General features: G+C 37.1%; 1 long non-coding RNA gene across 3 annotated transcripts in view; it reads right to left on the bottom strand.

The window, feature by feature from the left end:
- The window catches only part of LOC119874300, a 145,868-nt gene that overhangs the window by 38,106 nt on the left and 83,542 nt on the right, over positions 1-24,220 (bottom strand). For all 3 annotated transcript variants that reach the window (XR_005367453.1, XR_005367455.1, XR_005367454.1), the window contains one exon: positions 4,961-5,094. This is a non-coding gene — a long non-coding RNA (uncharacterized LOC119874300). The remainder of the gene's footprint in view (positions 1-4,960; positions 5,095-24,220) is intronic.

Raw genomic sequence — 24,220 nt, 5'->3', positions numbered from 1 at the left:
CGGATAAGCTGAAATTTCTGTCACCCTTGCCAGCTTCAAAATCCACATCAAATCCTTGCTATATAGAACATTCGTGTGTTTAGGATTACTGTAGGAAGATCAGAGCCCTAAATATTCACTAAGTGGATTCCAATAGATGATCTGATATTATGACTTCAGAGTGCCAAAACAGAGGGGGAAAAAAATCAAATCTATCTGCTTTTTTCTCCCCTGAAGAGCCTCCATTTTTCAGGACCTGAGACAGTAATAACAGGAGTAACAAGTGCTTTAAAAAATAAAAATAAAAGGGCAATTAGCACACCTTAAAACTCATTTAAAGGGCTCTGGGGGATTTTTTGCTTATCCATGTGTCCTCACGTTTTCTAGTCTTTAAGGATTACATTTTCCCCAAATGTAATATTACCAAGTAATTGTTCAAAATCCCATCCTGCATGACTTCAAAGGCTAATATTTTTGCCAAATCCTCCTCTCCACTGACATGTGAATATATGTCTTAAGACATATCAATAAACAATTAGTGAAATAGAAAGGCATAGTGCTCTGTACATAGGAATGGATACAACAAACACTTCTGCAAAAAATAAGTAAAAGCAGAGTTTAAAACCTATGTCATTCTCACTGTGTTGCTTAAATTGCTCTCCACATCACCCTTAAGTGGGATGACTTGTTCCTCCGTGCTTCCAGGAGGCAGTGTCCAGTTCTGTTATATACAGTACTTACAACAGTAAAGTATGGGGGTTTAAGCTTATGTCTTTCTCCCTTCCTATAAGACCCTACAAAGCACACACTAGGCTTCATAGCCTTGACAGCTAGCACAATTCCTGACATATCAACAATGCTCAATAAAATTTATTATTTATTTACTATAAATTTATTTTACATATATTTTATTTATTTACTATAAAATTTACTATTTTATATTTATATTATAAATTTATTTTACATATATTTTATATTTGAAGGGAAATACTAAGAAGTTAAACTTCTAACAACTGACATAACAACTATAAAGTCTTTATTTATGATAGACAAGTCATCTCAAATTTGATTTGCTGATAGACTAAAATATAAATCTCTCCCCCTTACTAGATTCTTAGAGGATAAGTTTGTGTCAGTGACTCTGGTTTTTCACATTCATGGGGGGTGTCAGAACAACATGAATGATTACACTTATTGATCACTTATTACGTACTAAGTAAAAAAGAATGAAAGAAAGATACTCATCTAAGCCATTTATCAACTGTGCAAGGTAAATGTTAAATATGAGAGAAAATAAACTGGAAAAAATAAAAGGATTAACTGTACAAATTAGACATTTTCATTTAATTGAGATTCTTAGTAATATATTTTAAAAAACAAAAATTATCACATTATTTGTTGTTATTTATCTCCATCCATTTTACATTCTTCATTTTAGATTTTTTTAAAGACAGAAGCAAAATGTTTATTCACAAAATTACATTAAATATCCTGCCTCATCTCCTATATAGTCACAAATTAGTTCACGTCCTGTCTCTCTCCACCTGAACATAAATCCTTGAAGGTCATTGTTCTTCAAATGTCTTAGATAGAGCCTCAAAACCTTTACTTCAGACCAAATCTTACCATAATCATTAAAAACAAAAAATTGGGGCAGCCTGGTTGGCTCAGCAGTTTAGAGCCTCCTTCAGCTCAAGATGTGATCCTGGAGACGGAGGATCAAGTCCCACATCGGGCTCGCTGCGTGTAGCCTGCTTCTCCCTCTGCCTGTGTCTCTGCCTCTCTCTCTCTATGTGTGTGTCTTCCATAAATAAATAAAAATAAAATCTTAAAAAAAATTGCTCACTTCTCCACTTCCCAGGGCTGCTGCTAGGGCTCATTGTGGAATTGAAAGCTGTTGTCCTAAAGACCAAATTGATTCCTAATAAGAAATGAAGCTTTCAGGATATCTTCCAGTAAATAAACATCAAGCCCAGTGTCATAGACATTTATACCTAAAGCAAACAACCAGGAAAAGTTTATTCACTCTAATTAGTTTATTTAAATAACTCCTATACTTCCATGATGATGAAAATAGACATTGCTTCCCCTGTGTCTATAAAAGGTAAAAATGAGAAAATTAAGCAGTGATTGAAAATTAATGTGTTCAATTATTCTTCTAATTTTGACTCTTCTAATTTTGTTTGGTTCCCTGGGATTGTCACTGAAATATAGTCACACTGCGCCAAAAGTACACAAAAACTCAATGTCAAGATACATAAATAGTAACTCTATAGCAAGTAATAATGTATGATTTGTATTTCACTTTATAGCTTACAAATTTATTTCACCTGATATTTAATCCTTTACCAATCCTTAGCAGCAAGCATCCCTATTTTGCAGAAAAAGAAACTAAGACTCTTCAGTGTGGCTGACATAAAACAGCCAGTTACAGGAGACTCAGGATGAAATTTTTTTATTCCCAGAAAGACAAGTGCTTTTCTACTACGTATGTTAAAGAATAGTTTTCAAAAGGGTAAAATCATGACCCTCCAGCAAATAGGAAACAAACATATGTCAAAGGTTTAATATAATTCATTAATTCATGAAGTCAACAGTAAGATGTTAAAACCAGTCCAAAGATCATTGTTGTGCCCAAGATTGCGAATCCAAGAAACCATCAAGGAGCCAACACCGATGCAAGCACACAAGGGTTTATTAGCAAGCTCGAGCTTGGGTCCAAGTATACCTGACACAGCAGAGCAGGGACTTGGAACCCGAGGTGGGTTCCAGCTGGGTTTTTATGGGCTGGTCTAGAGGACCTCCAGAAGGGGTGGGGGAATTTCTCAAGCTCTTAGTTCCTCATTCCGATATGGAACTTTCCATTAAGGGAGTGCTCTGCAGTTTTTCTTGGAACTGACTAGGGCTAGAGGCTGCAGTTGTTACTTATCTAGGGGCCAGGGGTGGGAGACATTTTCTGAATTTCTTAGGTGCCACATCATTTAAGAAGCTAGGTATATAGAGGCTATTTAACAAATTTCCAAGTTAGATACAAAACTGGCTAATGTCTGACATGGTCAAAACTCAAAATTTGTGGGGTTATCTTTTTCATCACAACAAAGACATTTACATCTCTTCCAGACAAAAATCTACAAGTTAACTATTGCTGAAATATGCTTTTAAAATAGCCCCCAAAATAAAAGGTCATGCTCACCTCTGTTCAGAAAGAACACCCTATATTTTCTTTTGCTTATTCTACGTTTCAAATAACTTTTCTGACATTATTTTATAGCTGCTTTACCATAGACAGAAGAAAACTTAAAGACACATTACTGTGAATTTTCAAATAATGGGAAATTGGCTATGAAATGTTGAGAAATTATAGTACAGAGCAAACTTGGCCTGAAGGCATTAGGAATAGTAGCTATTAATTTTCAGTGAGGGAATCAAGAGTGTCTGCCTAAAAGGAAGAATTGCAAATAATGCTAGGCTTGGAAAATAACAGCTACAGCCATAAACCAAAAGTTTGTCTTTATGAATCCATTTTCATTTACTATTTCCCAGGTTTTCTGCTTTGTGCTGAGCAAAACAGTGCTCAGATAAAATAAAATAAAAAAAATTTAAAAAGAGAAAGTTCTTGCCTTCCCCCAGGTGCTCCCTGTACAGAGGAGAAGCTCATTCTTCAGGAATAACCTGGTTGTAAGAGGCAAGCCCCCGTGCAAGCACAGGTGGAGGACTCCATTTGGGAAAAGAGGTGAAGGGATGAGAAAAGCCTTCCTGGTGCAAGTGACCAGTCCTTGAGAGGTGGTTTGAAGGAAATATAAAAGTTCTCCAGGAGAAAGAAGGGGAGTCCTCTGGGGACTAACCCTAACCCTAACCCTAACCCTAACCCTTAACCCCTAACCCTAACCCTCACCCTAATTTCAGACTGTTCTGTGTCAGAAAGCAAGAAGCAAGGATGAAGTAGCAATAAGAAATGCAGTTGGGGAGCCAGCAGGAGGGAGATAAGTTAGGGGTTTCTCTGCTTTGCTGAGAAGATTCCTTCATTTTGTAGGCAAAGGAAGCTATTGTAGGATTTTAAGCTGAAGAATAGAATGGTTTGCCTGAGTCTCTGGGGGTAGGATGAAGAATGGATTTAAATGGGAAGGGAACAGATATAGGGAGACCGGTTAGGAGACTCATGTGGTCATAAGATAAACGGGTGATTACGGAGGTCAGAAAAGTGGTCCAAGACTGTGATAACACATTGGGGAGAGATGTCGTTTCCTAAGGACGCTCTCCCCTGACCAGCTCCCTTGCAGCTCACTGTTTTCCTCCTTGACAACAGAGGGCATGGGCATGGTTTATCAGCTGCCTTGGGTGGCTTAGCTGGAGGAGAACTGTCACCAAGTCCCCTGGGACCAAAGGAAGGAAGCAGCAGGCTTCCTCCATCTCCCTGGACAGCCTCTAATGGCCCCGCCAGCCAGCCAGGCCGCACCTGCTTCCCTGCCACTCCTCTCCTCCTGTCCCACTCCCTGCCAGGAAGCCACATAGGTCTATTTCTTTTCATCATTTCCTAGTTTTCACACTCTGAGCTCCATCAATGACTTTGGAAAAGAAGAACTTGTTCATAAAGAGCCACATATTTGAAGACAATTCAGCGATTTCCTCCCAATTACCCATTCCTTTCTCAGGGCCAAAAAAAAGTGTAATTGGCTTTGAAACCCCAATGAAACTCCCAAGAACTTGCCAGGTACTTCATTTGTAAAGTGAGGGAGGCAGGGAGAAGTACTGCTTTAGACTCCTAAGAAAAGAAATGGAAATCTCTTATCTCCACCCAACTCCATCAGCTCTCTCTGCTTTAGTTCTCTGAAGTTTTTGTCTTGACACCCCCCCCCCCCCCGAGATAAAGGGAAATAAATGTTAGCTTGATTGTTGTTTGTTCTTTTTTCTTTTCTTTTCTTTATCTTTATTTATTTATTTGTCTTTCAAGGTACTTATCCAACTCAACAATAGTACTCACTTGTCTCTTGACACTTGGAGTTGAGGTGTAGGGAAATGAAAGCACACAAGACTCAGTTGAAATACAGAAACATCCCATGGGTGCTAAGAACCTCAAAGATGCTTTCTAATTTTGTATCCTTCAAGTCTTGAGACCTTTAATTAAGAAAGGATATAAATATAACAAATGTAGAAGAATTCCCTGAAGCTTAAGATAGGGACCCCAAGATTATGCCAGGGATAAAATCTGTGCCTTGAAAATTCTTGATTGACTCCACTAATGAGAGCCTGAGATTTCTTCCTCATAACCCCATGCTTGTCTCCCGATTAATTTCCTTCCAGTACTTAATCTTCAGTGCATGACACTTTAACCACTAAGCTTATTATTCTAAAAATAGTATCCTAGCTACACCGTCTTAGCAAATATATACATGAAGATCACATTTCTACAAGATTTCCTTAGGTGTTTAAATGTTAATCAGGCTTGTACAAAATGTAATAAACAACCATGCTAACAGAGATAAGTAGTTTTTCATCCAGCCGACTCCTGTGTGTGAAAGGACGTTCACATATTTTCCTACTCTGGACCTTCACTGGAACTGATAGATGTTCTTTTATGGGAACAAAGAGAAAAGTCACTGTTTCCATCTGAGAGCAATAGTGTATCTCTATCTACACAAACAGATCAAGGTAGCTTATTCTACACCACCTTGGGCTGTGCCTTGTCAGTGAATTTTTATGACAACTTCTAAGATAAAAATAAATTATGGAGGATTTTATCGAGACTCTAGGTTAAGAAATTCATTATGCCAAGGGAACAAGGCAAGAGCAAGGCATTGAGACAAAATCAGAAGGAACAATTTAGGTTTGGTAATAAGGTGAGATTTATGTTTCAATCCTTTTCTCTCTCTTGGCAGTGTTAGGTGAATGGATACACAGGAAGACATTTCAGTTCACATAAAACCTTTACTGGAGAATGAGACGTCATAACACCTCACTGCAGTCTATTGAAAGCACAGTACTTGAAGAGGTGAATGTGGTTGCCTCTGTATCAGAGTCTCCTAAAACTATAATGTGATGCCTGCTATTACCACCTGCTGGAAATACTGCCCTGCTTCCCCAGGCACACTGCTCCCTCCTTCACAAGCCTAAGATACAAGTGGCTGGAATTTAAAATGAGCTTGGCTCCTTGCCAGAATGCCCAGGCATATGTAATCAATAGGAAAAACACGCCGACCTTGGATGTTTCCTTCAGCGGTCTTCTAAATGGAGGTTCTTACCTCACTCTCTTCACCCTAAAATCTCATAAGTTACACATATAATTTTTGAGGCAGCATTGTTAATAAATTTCTCAAAAAAAAGAAAAATCAAATCTCAGTGGCTTCTTACAACATACCCTAAAACTTTTTCTCTTCCTCCACATTGTCGCTTTTTAACCCCAGGGGTTCAAGTATGAAACAGAAATCATTTGCTAGTCACTTCAGAAGTCTGGGAAAGTAAACACAGGTGAGTGATACTGTGCTGTCAATATTTTTAAATGCCCATTCTAAATAGGTTCCAGAGTAAGCTATTTACACTCTCTTGTGTATTGTGCAAGGACCCTTGAAATTGCAATGCTTAATTATGTGACAGCTATTTTAAGATGGTCAGAAAATATCACAGTCCTCTGCTTTTAGCCTCTAACTATTATAAAATAGAGCAAAAAGATGGAACATGTGTAAATTGAAAACTTGGTTGTATATCGCGTAACACAATACATTTGTTTTTATGTATCAGTAATGCAAAAAATTCATCATGTCATCTCTGGACCTCTAGGTCACTCTTCATCCATTCGAGTCTCTGTTCCCAACTCTGAGTTTTACTCTCTCTCTTTCTCCAACTCCAGCATTATCTTACAAGCAAGATCCAATAAGCACATGATAGCTCATTCAGTAACTTGGCTTTTTGCTTCCTTGTCATCTCAACCACCAAGGACATTCTTTTTCACTTGCATGCAGCCATCCACTTTATGCCCATGTTATAGACACTGACTCCTCCACTTCTGGAATGATAATTTTAGACATCCTACTCTCTTACCACAACTTTGCAACTTTCCAGAATTCTTAAGCATCATACAAATAAACTGTTCTCCAGGATCTCCAAACAGCAGGTCAATCTTCTCTCTGCCTTTAATAATCCCCTAAAGGTTTCATTTTCCTATCCAGGTTACTTTGCCACCCCAAAAGGCTGTAGACCATATCATCAATTTCCTTTTCCTAATGCCTTTCCTAATGCCTATACCCACTTGGCAAAATCCAGAAAATCCAGTGTCTGCCAAACTGTGCAGGTTGTTGGCAACATTGAATAATAGTCACTAATCTCCCTATGGTTCAGATATTACACTATATTTCTCTGGTTAGCACTCTCTCCAATTCTCTACCATACTTATTTCAAACATTCTGAAACTGAGCAGACAACACGTGCTTGAGATACAGATATGGGGGTGATTGGCATATAGATAGTAAGTGAACCCATGAGAGTGGATGCAACTGGCAGAGAGAATGTGAGGAATGAGAAGAAAACGGGCCTAGAAAAGAATCCTGAGTAACTAACACTAGTAATGTGGCAGATGTTCCAAAAAAGGGAAAAGTTATTTTCAAAGGAAACTAACAAGGAATGGCCAAAAATGGAGGCAGGAAAAAAAAGAAGCATGGTGAATCTCTTCACCAAGTGAAGAGATTATTTCAAGAAGGAGGGTCAGTAAAAATGTCAAATATTACTGATTAGGCAAATAAATACTAAGGACTTGCCCTCAAGGCTTAAACAGAGATGTTACTGATGACTGTGGAGAAGGAAGTTTTAGTGGGAAAATGGGTGCAGATGCCAGATTTCATCAGGTTTAAGTGTAAAAAGGAGGTTAGGAATTAGGGAAGAGTGTAATCATTTCAGACAAGAAGTTTGGCCAGGAAGGTAGTGGGAGGAAAAAACGGGCTTGAGACAGATGCTGGATAGTATTAAAAACCTACTTTTTAAGTATTTAAGAGTGACTGGAAAGTCTACAAAAACTGTCCGAGATTTCATCCAAAGACAGAGGAAGAAATAGTCCACACAGCTCAAGTGGAGAGTGTAATGGTGAGAAAGATGTAATTGTTTCCTGCGTGTGTCAATAAAGTTCTGCGTGTTCAAAAAGGCTTTACACTTTAAATCCTTCAGTCATGTCATTTCTTTTGCTGTTAGCATTTGCTCAAATTCTTTACTGTGGATTTAAGCCCCTTGCCAACCTGATGCCTTCCTGGCTCTCCCCTAGGAAGTCACCACGCTTCCCCCCCACCCAACTCCTTGCTCCAGCCACACAGAACACCTTTTAGTTCTCTGAATGTTTGTCCTGCTTTCTCTCACCCCCATGGCTTTGGTGTGATATGAAGTTTCTTCCATCTCCCAGAAACTGTATCTCCATTATTGCCTGGCCAACACATAAACTGCCTCTCGTTTTGCAATTGCTTCCTTGAAGGAAGCTTTTCCTGTTCTGCAAACAACATCAAGGGTCCTGCCTCGGTACCCCCAGAGCATCTGCACTTCCTTATCAAAGCTTCTTTCACATAGTCCCCTACAGCTATGTCTGCCTCTTTCACTGTACATTTAAACTCCATGAGAACAGAGATCATATCTGTCTTAGAGCCATCCTACCTCCAGAAAGTGGTACACTGCCTGACATGAAGTTGCTCAATAAAAACATGTTCCTAAATAACAAATTGTCATTTTAAGGAAAAGCCCAATGAAAACATTCATTTAATCACACGAGAACTTGATTCAATATTATTTGAGATTCTTGAAGAGTACTTTATCTATTGGTACTGTGGTTTAAAACATTTTCAATGACTTCTAATCCTTCTTACATTAATCTTTTTAGAACACATTTCATATTCTAAAATATGGATAATTTATTTGTTCATCGTGCTTACTATCAGAACTCCTTCTCTAGAATGTAAGCTCTATGAGGGGAAAGACCCTTTTCTGTTCACTCATTGATCCTTCCCATATAATTATGTGCTGTAACATAAATAAATAAAGGAGAGAATGAAGTATATGAGTAGTGTTTCTACATGTTCTTTTCAGTAATTAGGAATTTTTTTTTTTTATGATAGTCACACAGAGAGAGAGAGAGAGAGAGAGAGAGAGAGGCAGAGGGAGTAGCAGGCTCCATGCACCGGGAGCCTGATGTGGGATTCGATCCCGGGTCTCCAGGATCGCGCCCTGGGCCAAAGGCAGGCGCTAAACCGCTGCGCCACCCAGGTATCCCCCAGTAATTAGGAATTTTATGTTATTTTTACCCCATACACATCTGAAAAATATGTAAAATAACTGATATATTCAAGCACACTGCAACCTAACTCATTTACATTTCAAATGAAGAGAGTCCACCCAAAAGTAGCAGAGCTAATTAATTCCTCCAGTAATTATATTTGAGGATATTACAATTTTTAGGCAATAGATTAAGCATTAATTTTTTCAGTAGGTAAAGTGGGCACCCATATATTACATTGTTTTTATTTCTCTAACAACAAAAAAGATAAAACTTTCATCTGCAGAGTCAAAACTGTTCTTGCAACTGTTCTCATGTAGGAATTTATGGCAACACTCCTCGTATAAAGTACATGGAGTCTTACAATGGATAATATCAAAACATTACTTTTTCTTTTCTTTTTTTTTTTTTTTTTTTTTACCAAGGGCATAAATATAATGGGCAAGAGGACAGGTCTCACGTCAACAGAAGGCATTCCATTTTATCACAACTCAGCAAAGGCATTTTTGTAAACGTCTGATAAAATCGAGTCCAGACACTCTGCTTTAGATAGTCTAACAATGCAGAGAAAGATGATCTTTGTTGATTTAAATAAGAATAAAGGCAAATTAACATTCTATTGGAGAAGTTTAAGAGACACATTTAAACACATAGGTGCATTACACTTCTTAAAAATAATTTTATCATATTGTTCAAACTTTGGAAATAAAATAATGTACACACAAATCACCTGAAATCCTGCCACTCCAAGAGGACTTCTTGTGGAACACACTTCCACATCAACTCAATACACACACACACACACACACACACACACACACACACAGAGTCAGCTACATGTAAAATGAAATTATACCTCTCCTTCAAGATTATTATTTACTATATATTTATTTCATTACATGTATTATATATTTTCACTGAAACAAGATTATAACATGCACAGTGTCATATCTACTTTTCTCCTTAATTATAAACAAATGGTGACCACCATCTACTTTAGGCCAGAGGACATGTGCTTTTAGGCAGAGAATACATATATATAGTTTTTCACATTTCCTTACTAGTAATTCATTGCGACCTCAAAATTTGACACTATACAGTATAGAACAATATAATCTGACCCTGAAGATATTTTAGATTCATTTAATCCACCTATCCCCTCCCTTCAAAGGCATAGAAGAACATCAGTGAGTCTTTGCTCTTACTTCTGTTTTCAGCACGGCATACCACTGGGCCATCCAAAATATACCCCTGAGTAACTAAATAAGCTAATCTGTTAACTAAGGGACACTGGGTGGCTCAGTGGTTGAGCTTCTGCCTTTGGCTCAGGTCGTGATCCCCAGGTCCTGAGATCAAATCCTACATCAGTCTCCCTGTGGGGAACCTGCTTCTGTGTCTATCTATGTCTCTACCTCTCTGTGTCTCTCATGAATAAATAAATAAAATCTTTTAAAAAAAGGCCTAACTTTAAAAAGTAAAATATGCCCTCAGAGAATACTAATCTTAGGGAATTTCCTTAAGATAATTATGCAGCTTTACCTACCCAATATCCTTTATATATTCAGTTTCTTTTTGTTCTTATGCTATCAAAGTATGGTGGAAATTTTGAAAACATAGCTCTAACTTGGTACAAAAACATTATGTGAGTTTACAATCATTTTTAAATTTCAAAATCATTATCCAAGAGCATATAGTAAGTAGACCCAGTTCTCTGAATTGTTTACCCTTTATCTCAAAAAAAAAAAAAAAAAAAAAAAGAAAGAAAGTCTTAAAAGTACAGCAGTAGGGGTGCCTGGGTGGCTTGTCAGTTAAGCATCTGCCTTTGGCTCAGGTCATGATCCCTGGGTCCTGGGATTGAGCCCCACATCAGTTTCTCTGCTCAGTGGGGAACCTGCTTCTCCCTCTCCCTCTGCCTGCCACCCCTCCTGCTTGTGCTCTCTCTATGTATCAAAGGAGTAACTAATCTTAAGAAAAAAATAAAGCATGGCAGTAAGATGCTACCTGCTTGATATAATTTGGAATCATGTCTTCTGAACCATATCTGCCTGTTTTGATTTTAGCAGTAGTATTTGGGGACATATTTAGAAATACACATATACCATATATATAATTAATATATAATAAAATGTATATAGAGAAATATATATGTATTATACAATATAATATATCAAGTTCTATAATCTGGCCACATAGATGACTTTTATCTGTCTTATCAATGGATAACGATTTAATGAGCACTGAAACATCCTTAAGCTAGTCTGATAATTTTATCAATAAAATGGCTCAGGGAACATTCGTGATCAATATAACCATTTTTTATATAGAAGATTTTTTTGAGAAACCCAGCCCGGCAATTTAGACTATTGAGGGAAACAGGTAGCATATATTCCTAAACAATGTTTAATAAAATGATTGGTCTTTCTATCAGAGATAGTAAAGTATGGTTTTACAAATGAGATTGACTATGATTTATATGAAATTTGAAGAAATTAATTTGAGTCAATGGGAGGAGGGAAGATCAGTGCTTATGTTAGCTTGGGTGCCTATCATAACAAAATACCATAGACTGGGTGGTTTAAATAACAGAAATTTATTGTCTCACAGTTTTAGAAGCAAAAATGTAAGATCAGGGTACCAGCCTCATCAGTTTCTGGTGTGATCTCCCTCTTCCTGGCTTGCAGAAGGGTGCCTTCTTGCTGTGTCTCCACATGCCTTTCCTTAGTGCATTCAATTTTTCTTAAGATTGAAAACGCATAGAGAAATGATCTTGATAAAGCTCTGGAGTAGAACGTGAATTCTGTGCATATAGATATCATCAGGGGCCAAAGCAATGTGAGGAAACACAACTTATTGCTTGAGAACAGAAGCAATTTTGTTTACCTCCAAAGAGAGGAGAAAAGAAAGAGGGAATGGCAGGAATGGCTGGAGACTATAGGGGAGTGGGGAGTTCCCCACATTCAAATTTGGATTGGCCTGCAGTTCTCTGATAGATAGACCATGACAAAAATGACACAACAGTTGTAGCCTTAGATTTCAGGAAAGGTTGTTGGCTTCCACCTGGTTCTATTGAAATTTTCTCTCATGGAAGACTCCCTCTTAGAACCTCATCATCAATGCTGTGAAAAGCTCAAGCAACATGACAGCCACTTATAGATGGTCCAGTTGACAGCCTGGGTTAAAATCCCAGCCAACAGCCCAGCATTAACTGTCTGCCATGTGAGTGACCCACCTTGGATGTCCAGTCCACATGGAACTTTAGAGAACTGCACCTCAGCTGACTCTACTTGCAACCACATGCAAGTAGACCATGCAAGACCCTCCTAGCTGACCCCAGTCAACACACAGAACTGAGAAATAATAATAAATCTTGTCAGCCACTAAGTTTTGAGGTGATCAATAGGAAGAGGTGCTTAGTGTTCACTTTTTTAAAATATAGATTTATTTATTTATTTTAGAGAGAGAGTGTGTGTGTGAGCAGGGTGGGGGACAGAGGGAAAGAATCTTAAGCAGACTTCTCACTGAGCATGGAGTCAGACACGAGGCTTGATCCCAGGACCCTGAAATCATAACCTAAGCCACAGTCAAGAATTGGATACTTAGCTACTGAAACACTCAGGTGCCCTGATTAGCGTTCACTTTGAGGTTGTTGATATTGCTACATTGAAACTCTCACCTGTTTCCCCACAAATAAATGTTTAGGAATATCTTCTATCTGTATGTGTGTGTGTGCGCGTGTGTGTTTGGCATGAGGAAGATGGTTAATGAAAACATGGAAATTATGGAAGTGGCTGAATTTCACATCCAGGATAAAAGTAAACATAAAAACATACGTGGAAATAGAGAGTAGTGGTAACCATGAAAACAAACTCACTGGAGAATTTTCTGAAAACATGCAGTTATTTAACTTCTGGAGGCTATAGTCCTTGGGGCCTCGACCATTCTTAAACATCAGGGAAATATCAGCTGACATAAGATTCATCCATTTCTTTCAATAAGGGGCAATCAAAACTAAATTTCATCTCTCTACAATTCTATCTTACTCATCTATGTATCTTCAGGCCTAAAACCATGCCATCACATAATAGGTGCCCATAAATGTTTATTGATTGTTTGGCATAGAGTTAAGAAAGAAGATAACATAAATGATTTCATTCCTTATGTCTTAATAAACTGACAATAAAATCTGAGGTACTCCCACTCAATCTTTTCCTTCATATGCAAAAACATCACCTCTTTAAGAACGAGACTATACGATAGAATAACAGCAGGAAATGTGATTTACTAACAATCTGTCATAAAGCTAAAGAATAGGGAGACTTATGATTAGATATTCAATATATTAGCACCATAGTTCAAAGTATTCACCTATATCTGTTTTCTTCTAAATTTATTCATAAAACTGCCATTTGTCCTAAAAGAATGCAGTGATAAAGCAATTTGAGAGGGTGTTCTAATATTTGGTTGGATATTAAAAGTGCCCAGAATTATCAGCATAGAAGCTAATTGTTATTTCTGTGGACATACACACGCACACATATGTATTACTTATCCTTTTCTCTGTCCAAAACAGATTTGGGACATTGACAACATCATTTCATCAGTAATAAAATATAAGACAAAAAAATAGGAAGAATCAAATAAACTATCTATCAAATAATGAACAAACTTTGGGCCTTAACCTCATATTTGCTCCAGTTTCCTAACCTAACAATCAAGAGAAGATGATATAGATCTCATTATCAGAAAGGGCTTTGAGGATATACTCAAAGTCTCACAAATTGATTCCAAATAGCTAAGAGATTGTTGCGTAATGTATTTGATGCAATCTATATATTATGGATTTGTAAGAAGGTGAATCTATACTGAAATAAATAGGTTCACAGTGAATGGTTCATTCAACACAGAGACTTTAGTGTAGACTCAAGATAAATAGACATGAGAAATGCTCTTCATATGGCAAATCTGAATTAGCAAAATATTTGACACAGAGATATGTGTTAAGAATTTTGGCACACTGGTGAGTCTAATAACAAGAGGCTCCATACTCAATTGAACAAGTTTTGTTAAGGACATTGATAATCTGCTTATAAAATTTAAAAATCATATAAAATCAGAATATTAGTTACTGTGTTAGATAAAATAATCAAGATTAATAAGAAAAAATATTTTAGCATATTGTGCTAATGGGCTATTTTTGTTTGAAGACCTTACTGATGGCCATAGAAGTGTCCCCTACTCAAATGCAGAGGCCAAAAGAAGAATAAGGAGAATTGGGATCCACATGGGACCATCTGCTCCTCCATCCAACATAAAGTAAGAATTCACTAGGTCCCAAGAATGTATCTGACTCAACAAATATACCCGAATGCAACTAGACAGAAGAAAGAAAAGATGTAGAGGAAGATACAAAGGAGGAGTCTACCTGGATAGGAAAAAAAAACAAAAACAAAAAAAAACAGTTCAAGAGAGAAGGTAAAGTCTGGATTTGTGCTTTTTAAAGCACAAAGACTATATCTACTAATAACTTCAAGCTAAATGATGTCTTACTGCTGAACAAGCAGAACAAAAATTATCCCCTCCAATGAAAGGAGGCCTAAAGAGGATGATCAGAGGTGGCCCTAGAGGAGTGACAAGGGCATTCCTCTTCTTATAGTATCTCTTATTTTTCTTTCTTGGCCCCTTAACATAGTAAATAAGTCTATAATTTTAAAAAATATATATAGATAATCATTTCCAGGAAGGACTCCATCAGTGTGTCTGGGGACAATGGGTCCTACTTACTAAAGCCATTTCTCAACATCTACATTGTTCTTTCATCCTCCAGTGAATGGCAAAATGGGTAGTCTGGCTGTGGTGATGGATCAAATGTCAACAAAGACAAATTTTAAAGGATTAACATAAATCCAAGAGGAAATGAACAGAGCACTGAAAGGTCACAAGCACATTTTACCTGAACAATATTTGAGGCAACTAAAGATGTTAAGCCTATGGAAAAAAAGGTACACAGAGACCAAAAAAATCGTACAATATTTGGTAAATTGTCAGGTGGAAGGCAGAATAGATGTGTTCTATAAGAGGGTCAAACTAGGTCTTCCAGATAAAGCTTATAAGAAAATAAATTTTGACTTTGTATAATATAACGATGTTGTAGTGATTTAATCATTCACTCATAAGATGCACCATAGTTTCTGGCATTATAGGAACTGCTGGGATACAACAATACTGAAGACAAAACTGCCCTAACATTCTAATGGGAGAAACAAACAAATTTATAAACAAATATAAGCACTTGTTATTATTATAAAGAATGTGATCAAGGGGCAAATGAGTGGTGCAGTCAGTTAAGTGCCTGACTCTTGATTTTGGCTCAGGTGGTGATCTCAGTGTCATGAGATCAAGCCCTGCTTTGGGTTCTGCGCTCAGCTTGGAGTCTTCCTGGGATTCTCTCTCCTTCTCCCTCTGCCTCTCCCGCTCATGCTTGCTCTCTCTCTCTCTCTCAAATAAATAAATAAATCTTAAAAAAAAAAAAAAGAAAAAGAATGTGATCAAGGAGCTGTGTGAATCTGTAATGAAAAAGGCCTTTCTTCATTAGGAGGGCCGGTGAGGTTTTCACTAAGAAGAGGATAGAATCAGTCAGCCATGTAGAGAGTTAAGAGAAGACTGACAAAAGGCCAGAAGCATAAATAGTTTGGCTTATCCAAGGCACAGAGAGAAGGCCCATGTAGCTCAAGTGGAGTGCACTGGGTGAGAATGGTAAGATACGGTCAGAGAGGAAGGCAGGAGCCAGATCCTGCAGAGCCTTGTGGGCTATGATGAGGAGTTTGGATTTTATCCCAAGAGCATTGGGATTGGCTCTGATGAGATTCAAGCAGAGGGCTGAAATAATCGAAATGTGTAACAGGAAAAGAATAATAGAAGACCAGCAGGAGAATTGGAGAACATAAATAACTGTAAATGACTTTCTCGTATGAACATAAAAGGAAAAGAATGAATGAAGATAACAGAGTCAGTAGGAAACAGTAGAGAAATATGGCAGCTATCCTCAAAAATAATCGAGCTAATTCCTACCTGGTGGAATTTATAGGGGCTCTGTGATATGGAGACAAAAGAAAGAACCAGGGAAAGCAATAAGTGATCATTGTAGGGCACATGAAGGAGGGTCAAGAAACAGGAAATTTTCTGGGGCAAATAAGAAAATATTTTCTTTCAGGTCTATCATTGAAGTATGTTGGTGTGAGAGGCTCGGCTTTGGGGAAAGAGCAAACTTCTGTTCATTTCAAAGAAGAAACAGCCAACGCAGCCTGGGAAGGGATAGCTCTCCATATGGTTAGCAATGGAAACATTGGGAGCCTGAGCAGTGAACCAGAATATCCTAATGATTCATGCCTGTCCAAATAAGAAATAGAACATTGAGTGTTGCTGCCTCTGAGGCCAAGTTGATTGTAGGAGGTGGGAGTGGTATGTTATGGACTTTGTGTTTCCCCTAAATTCACATGCTAAAGCCCTAACCCCCAAAGTGATGCCATTTTGAGGTGAGGACTTTGTGAGGGAATTAGGTTAGAGAAGTTCTTAAGAGTAGGGCCCTCATGATGGGATAGTGCCCTTATAAGAGACACCAGAGAGCTTGCTCTCTTGCTCTCTCCCTCCAGGGGTCACACAAAGAAGCTATGTAAGTTGTAAAAAGGCAGCCATAGGCAACCCAAGGGCAGAGCTCTCACCAGAAATCAACCCTGCCAACATCCAAATATCAGACTATCAGGCTCCAGAAGTGTGGGAAAATAAATTTCTGTTGTTTAAACCATTCAGTTTATGGTATTGTGTTATGGCCACTCAAACAGATTAATAGAGGGTATTTTTTTTCCAAAAAAAGAATTGCAATGCATTAAAACTTGTCTTTTGCGGCAGAGTACATGAAAATTGGGTGCCCATTCAATCAGCTTCTAAAAGAAAATCCTAAAGCAAAAAATCAGGCTAATGATAAGTTGATTACGCTAATTTGCAAAATATTAGCTGCCTCTTTTTGCAGAAGGCTTATGCTCTCTCACCTATTTAATGTCAGACTTGGCCTTGTGACAAATTCTGGCAAATAAAACATGATCAGAAATTATATGTATCATTTTTAGGTAGAAATTTTAAGATTGTGGGCATGTTCATCTTTCAATCTCTGCCATAAGACCAGCAGAATTCCAGAGAGCTGTAGACAACCTACAATGGACATGCAGTTGAACAGGAAATAAACCTTTGCTGATGTCAAGTCACTGAGATTTGGGATCATTTATTACTATAGGATAAATTATAATATTCTGACTTATACACCATTCATCTGGGTAATAAATCTGAAAAGGCGAGAGATGTACTTATACATAGAGATAGGGCATCATTGCTTCTCTCAGGGCCATCATTTGGTCCTCACAGTCTTTGATTTCTTTGTGCAATTGATGGATTAATATAACTTATTTTGGAAGCAGAATGTGGTTTCTGAAGCATATTATTTTACCAGAAGTCTCAATATTGATGTTGGTCACAGTGTTGATAAAAGTTAAGAATAAATATTTCTGTTTCCTGCACAGAGTAATCTAGGCTAGCAGAGTAGAGATAAAATGAACTGGATGGAATTTGTTGCAGTAGAAACATCAATGAAAAAGCATAAAGGGGGCAAGCTATCCTCAGAAAACAATAGGGTTCACACATTATAGACTCAAAGAATTCCAAGAAATACTCCTTAAATTTCTAGTATGGGCAAAGGGTGATAAGAGGAGAGCCCAAAATACTTTGATTTCATTTGCCTTCCTGTAGGACTTATGCAAATGAGCATAATTCTTGTATAACTCCTGATGATCCAGAAGGTAGACTAAGAGTCAATATGAGTGGCCTGAAGCCTCCTCCATACTGATGATGTTAGAATATCAACACACCAGAGTAAGTATGAGAAGTAGAAACTACTAATGATGATATCCTACCTGTGAGTTACAGTGAATTTATACATATAAATTATTTTGCAGCATGTTAGAGTAATGGATCATATTAGCAGCAGTACCTCTCATCTATCTGGTTGATGTGCTCTGTTTTAGGCATCAGTCTGTAAGTGACAGGCTGAGGATAAGGATATGTAACCTAAGGATCTGGATAGTTACCTCCCCCATGTGAGAACTGCAATTGCCTCAGTATCCCATGCTCCATTCTGTACAAGCGTATACTCTGAGGTAGGTTGAGTTATTGTCTCCATTTTACAGATGAGGGGACTGATAACCTCTTGAGCTTATCTTCTACCTTGGGCTAGCTGCCTCTGGTCTATAACAACTTTTGAAGGGATTTTCAGGAGTGAAACCCTCTCATGTAACTTGTACTCTGGATGCTTACAGAAGATATCTGTACTTTGGGAACCCTTACAGTGATAAGTCCCAGAAAACCAGAGTTCCAGAGAATGATACCCAATGACCCTTAAAGAAAAGCAAGCATCCAGGCTGCTAAACTCAAGTTGGGCTGTGGTAATGAAACAAGATAGGAAAAGACTTACTTCCTAGTTGTATGATAAATAAAACCAAGGAAGATGATCAAGGAGGTGATATCCACAGACAATTTTTTTTTTTTTAAAGAGGGGCAAAGATTTTACTTGGTAAAACACAAATGTCAAAGTAAAATCACCTTTATGACTCTCTCTAAATAAATTCCTGCTGGAAATTCTAACCTTGGCTTTTGTCTTTCCTCCGAATCAGCTTTTCGGGGGGGTGGAAGTAGGGAAGATCATCCTTCAATAACATACTGAAATGATCTCTTAGGGAAGGTGAAACCCAGTGGGAACTTCTTGTGTAGAAATTCTCTACAAAATTTTAAAGGTTCTTTCACTATGATTTCCTAAGGGCTATGTTCCATAAAAAACAACTTTGTTTTGTTTTGTTTTGCTGTATCTTTCTAAATTTTATCTGCTAATAAATATTTGTCAAATGAAAATTAATTCACTAAAGTTGAAGAGTGAGATTATTCAGTGAAGAAGCAGACTATTTTCTTTATTTTAGGGGTAAGAGAGGAGGCCTAGATAACTTTATTCAGGTCTCTTGGAAAGATGAGTTTTTATTTCCTCAGCAAGACACTGCATCATGTCTTACCCTGGGTAATAGATCAAAGGATTGTCAGCAAGCTTCTCAAAATCCCTCCCCTACAGACACATACATTGGAGATTCACTCTTATCAGCCATTTCTCCCTATTCTTAACATCATGATCTCAAGGCTTTGGGGGGAAAATTAAAGTATCACTCTCTTCTATAAGTTCCTTTCAAAATGCTTAGGGACCAGTGACAGAAGAAAACAACTCTGATAATAGTTCCCTTGGAACTTCTTTCTGACCTAAGCTGCTCTCTTAATAGAGAGCATACCACCGATAAGTATCTGCATCCCGTATCTCCCATCTTTAAGATAGTCTATGGAGGCCCATCAACCACCTTAGGTAGCAGGTTAGGTCTTGATGGAGTCTCCAGGGAGCCACCTGGAAAGAAAAATAAATCTAGCGTGCCCTGTATGGGACTAAAAAATTATTGAACACAATGAAATTGGTTAAGATATGTGACACAATACTCTGGGGTATATACATCTTTAGAAAACCATATAAGAAATAAAATGAACTAAGGATTATATTATTAATAGCTACTGTAAAATAATAAATTAATGTACTGGAAACCCAGTATCTCAAATTAATTAAAAAAATGTGCCAGTAAGGGTATACTAGGAAAACACATAAAATGTAGACAGTACTGTCTTTATATGAATGAATCATAAAGCAAAGAGCACCGCTGAGCTTTCTAGTTTACTTATATTAATTTCAGATATTAGCAATTACAACTTGTGCTTTCAAATTCCATAAAAATGCAAAGCTACCATGAAATAGAATTAAGAGGGAGCTTTAGAAATTCATTAAACTGAACTTCAGTAGCAGCATCATTTTTTTGGCTAATACAGGAATATATGTCTGTGCATACACTATTTATGATACCATTTGAGACTTACATAAAATATAAGTTGAGAGAATGCGTTGCCTTCAATAATTTACAAAGGTAGAAAATAACAGCAAGGGGAATTGAGAACAAACCTCGCCTTTTCTAGTACTGTAATATACAGATATTGCATCTGTGGCTTCCAATTCAGATTCTTAATTTGAGCCCAGACAAGCTTTGTACTGTGAAGAGATTAAAGGGATATCTGAGAGAAGCATAGATGCCATTTCTGTTTTGCAATCATGTTTGCAAACATGTTAATCAAATCTGGGTGCTTGCTAACTTGATAATTAAATTTACAAATGATTGGAAATATTTGCTACAGAAAGATTTAAAGTCATTCTTGAAATCCTAATGACAGCTCTAGCAATATGTGTATGCCTCTTGAGGGCCCACTGAGGATAGACAGTATTAAAAATATAATTGGTTTTAAAGCACATTAGATTAAATTTTTTTCCTATGATTCATTCTCCCTTCTTTGTATTCACCTTTCAGGTCATTTCCTGCTTTCTGAATAAGGTATCCATAATTCAAATGAACTACCATATGAATTTGCTTATTTTCGTTAAATCCAGCTAGTTCTAAAATGTCCCATTTCCATTTAAAATGTTGTGTTTTAAAATGAAAAGATTAAACTTTCAAATTAAGTAATACTTAGAAAAAGCCGTCAACAGTATTTGAAATCTGACAAAGGCACATTGTTAAAAAACCAGAGCAGAAAGCAATTGGGAAGTTAGTTGATGTCACTATAAACTAAAAACAAAAACAAAAAAAAAAAAGAAGAAGAAGAAGAAGAAGGAAAGAAAAGAAAGAAAAACTTAATTTACTAGGTCCACTTTTAGCTCTTCCATACTGTTTCTTACCAGATCTGACATATTACATTTACATGACGAATAAAAGCATTCTGGTTGAATCAGAATTTTTTAAATGATACATGAACTTTAAGCTGCATTAAATGAGTTTCTAACAGAATTTCCAGCACCCTGTTGTTGGAAAAAAATGCCAACTTCCCAATTTTTGGTGGCTGCAACTAGCAACACCACATGGAGTATTCTTCCGAATGCACACATTAAAATGGGGTCAAGGGTCTTAGGAATAAATTGGTTGGCAAACAATATCAATGGTGCCCCAGTCTGACCTTGTATAAAACTGTTTGCATAACAGAGTTGAAGAACAGCAACATGGTTAATCTGTGCGTGTTTATTTCTAGCTATCCAGAGACCTTAAGGGTCAATATGATTTACTAACATTCACTAAAGGTTATTAAAATTGTTGTACAAAGTTGATGGAAGGGTGTTATTGCTTTTGTAATAAAAAATGACTTTCATGGAACAGTTTACACATAATTTTTTATTAGATTTTACTTCCCGTCCTCCTCCTCACCCCTTCAGAGTTTCACGGTTGATAACAGTTGATTATTTGTGCTGTCTAGTGGCATTCTTTATTTTTTTATTTGTATGATACCATGGATGTGAATGGTATTTTCTAGGACTTAAATTATAAATGAGGTAGCTCTCTGCCTCAGATAGCTCCAAGGCTCCTGCCTTCACAAAGGATACCAGGAGGAAAGCAGTTGATTTGCCCTCAGAATAACATGATCATGGTAACTTTCCAAATTAAGAGATTTGAATGATGCTGGAACTTCCATAGTTCTCCAGATTACTCCAGGCAGCCAAAGAGATGCTGTTTGAAAATGCATCAACTGAATTGCTAACCTTTTTTCCCCCTGAAAATAGAACCATTGCTTTAGAAAAATTCCATTGCCACCAGCAGACCTAGACAGGACAGAAAAAGTGAGCAGCACAGAAATCTAGCAAAGACTATGTGCAGTTCTAAAAAGAGGAGGGAAAAAAATGGAAGAGAAGGGGCAGAAGGCAACAGATTATCGCCATCACAAAATATTAAACACAGCATCAGGCAAAGTACAACATAGCTATGGTTCTTGCCTCCTGGGAATTTAACATCCAAGATGTCACTTGAGGGAAAACCCAGGTAAAAAGAGAAAAAAAGTTATTCAAGAGCAAATTCATAAAGAGAAAGACATGTGGAAAAAAACATAAAAGTAGCAACTAGTAAAACAGAAAAGATGGTTTTTCAAAAGTTAGCTCAATTATAACATTATTATGGAATATGACTATAAGATTATGATCATATGTATCTTGTATATTCAATATAATGCAGTTTCATTACCACAGCATGTTTTATTTTCCATTGCTTCACACTGAAGCGTGAGTCAAAAAAAAAGTATACAATTTAAACTGTATTTGGTCTTTGGGAAAATAACAGGGCCACATGATTTTATTTCAACACTTAGCAAGCATTAGTAGGAACTCAATATATATTTTTTTAGTAAATGAAAGACTCCAAAATTAATATTTTTTATGATTTACTGTATGGAATTCTAGATGTATTTTTCACTTCAGGTACGTTTTAGTAGTTCACATTCTCTCTCAGTCAATGCATAATACTTTAGATACAAAGAAATAATCCATCATGTTTCTATCAGTAAACTTCAGTGCAAAATCTCAAAATACATAGCTTGTAATTAGAAAGTAATTTTAAATTTTAATTTATATTTCAGTTTTTTCTTCTTTAGGAACAAGAACAAGAAACTGTAATGAGATTTAGATGAGGCTAACGTTTATTGAAACTAAATATGTGCTATATAAGTGCTTCCACAGTAAAATCAAAACCTATGGAATTTTTAACTTGTCACCATGACAGGCAGCCAAGAGAACTATAATTATGTATCAGAAAGAAGAAAAAGCTAAGAGAACAACAATATCAAGGATTTCTCTCATGCCCACTTAAGGGAAAAAACAAAGAAAATATCCATATATCTGGCAAATGCTAATGAGAAAATAAGCAAAATATTTAAGTAGGATTATAATTTAAAAATAAGGGTATCAAGTTAGTTTTCTTCCATTCTTCTCTAGGAACTCATCTTAAAACAGCAAGGGGAAGAAGAGAGGAGAATAGAAACAGTCTCCAATAAAACTCAGTTGCTTGTAATTCCATGTCACAAAATGGGAGGCTCTTACAAAAGCGATGATGATCAAAGAAAAGTGTGGGAAAATCAAGAGAAAGTATGTTTGTGGCTACAGATACCAGAAAAAAGCTAACCAAGTACACATCTAAGAGAGTGGCATACCCTAAAGTTTAAAATAAAGCAAACAAACGAAAAACAATAATTTATTTGCAACAATGGACCAGATCTGGGGGACTAGAGGCAGTGCTTTACTTGATCCCATTTGGCACGAGGTCTTGAGAAAGTGAAGAGTAGAGTAAGTTAGCTTAGCCTGTGGGGATATATCTGGGGGTAATAGTGGTAGAAAAGGAAAGATTCAGCAATGGGAATAGACCTAGAGTGAATATCAAATCTCTTCCCTTTATCTCTCTTTCTCTTTCTTTTTCCCTCCCTATTGTGCACTGTTTCTCTCCTTCACACACATGCACAGATTCATAGGCAGAATTCCTGCTAACCCCAGCCCCTTCCCAACATGAACTTCCTATAAGAGATGGTCAAAGTAAAACATAAGTAATTAAAAAGGAACCAACAAAGGGCCTACGCAACAATGCCACAAAGAAAAAATTAGGAGCAGCTCAAAAATTAGGGGTGGCTCAGCAGTTTAGCACTGCCTTCAGCCCATGGCCTGATCCTGGAGACCCGGGATCGAGTCCCGTCGGGCTCCCTGTGTGGAGCCTGCTTCTCCCTCTGCCTGCCTCTCTCCCTCTCTCCTCTCTGTGTATTCTCATGAATAAATAAATAAAATCCTTAAAAAAAAAATTAGGAGAGCACTAGGGCTATGAATAGCAAATGGAAAATGCCCACAAACACACACGTGCACACACACACACACACACACAACACAGCAACCAGCGAATGAAAACTATATCACCCTGAATTTTCAAAGTTTAATGAAACAGTTTGCTTTATAAAAGAGCACAAAGAAGAAAATAAGTAATTAGAGAAAAAATGTTAATACACCTATTGGGAGGTGGGAGCAATGAA

The sequence above is a fragment of the Canis lupus genome, chromosome 12, assembly GCF_011100685.1.
Source record: "Canis lupus familiaris isolate Mischka breed German Shepherd chromosome 12, alternate assembly UU_Cfam_GSD_1.0, whole genome shotgun sequence".
Lineage (NCBI taxonomy): Eukaryota > Metazoa > Chordata > Mammalia > Carnivora > Canidae > Canis > Canis lupus.
Note: the sequence above shows the minus strand (reverse complement) of the source record. Positions and strands in the feature narration are given on the sequence as shown.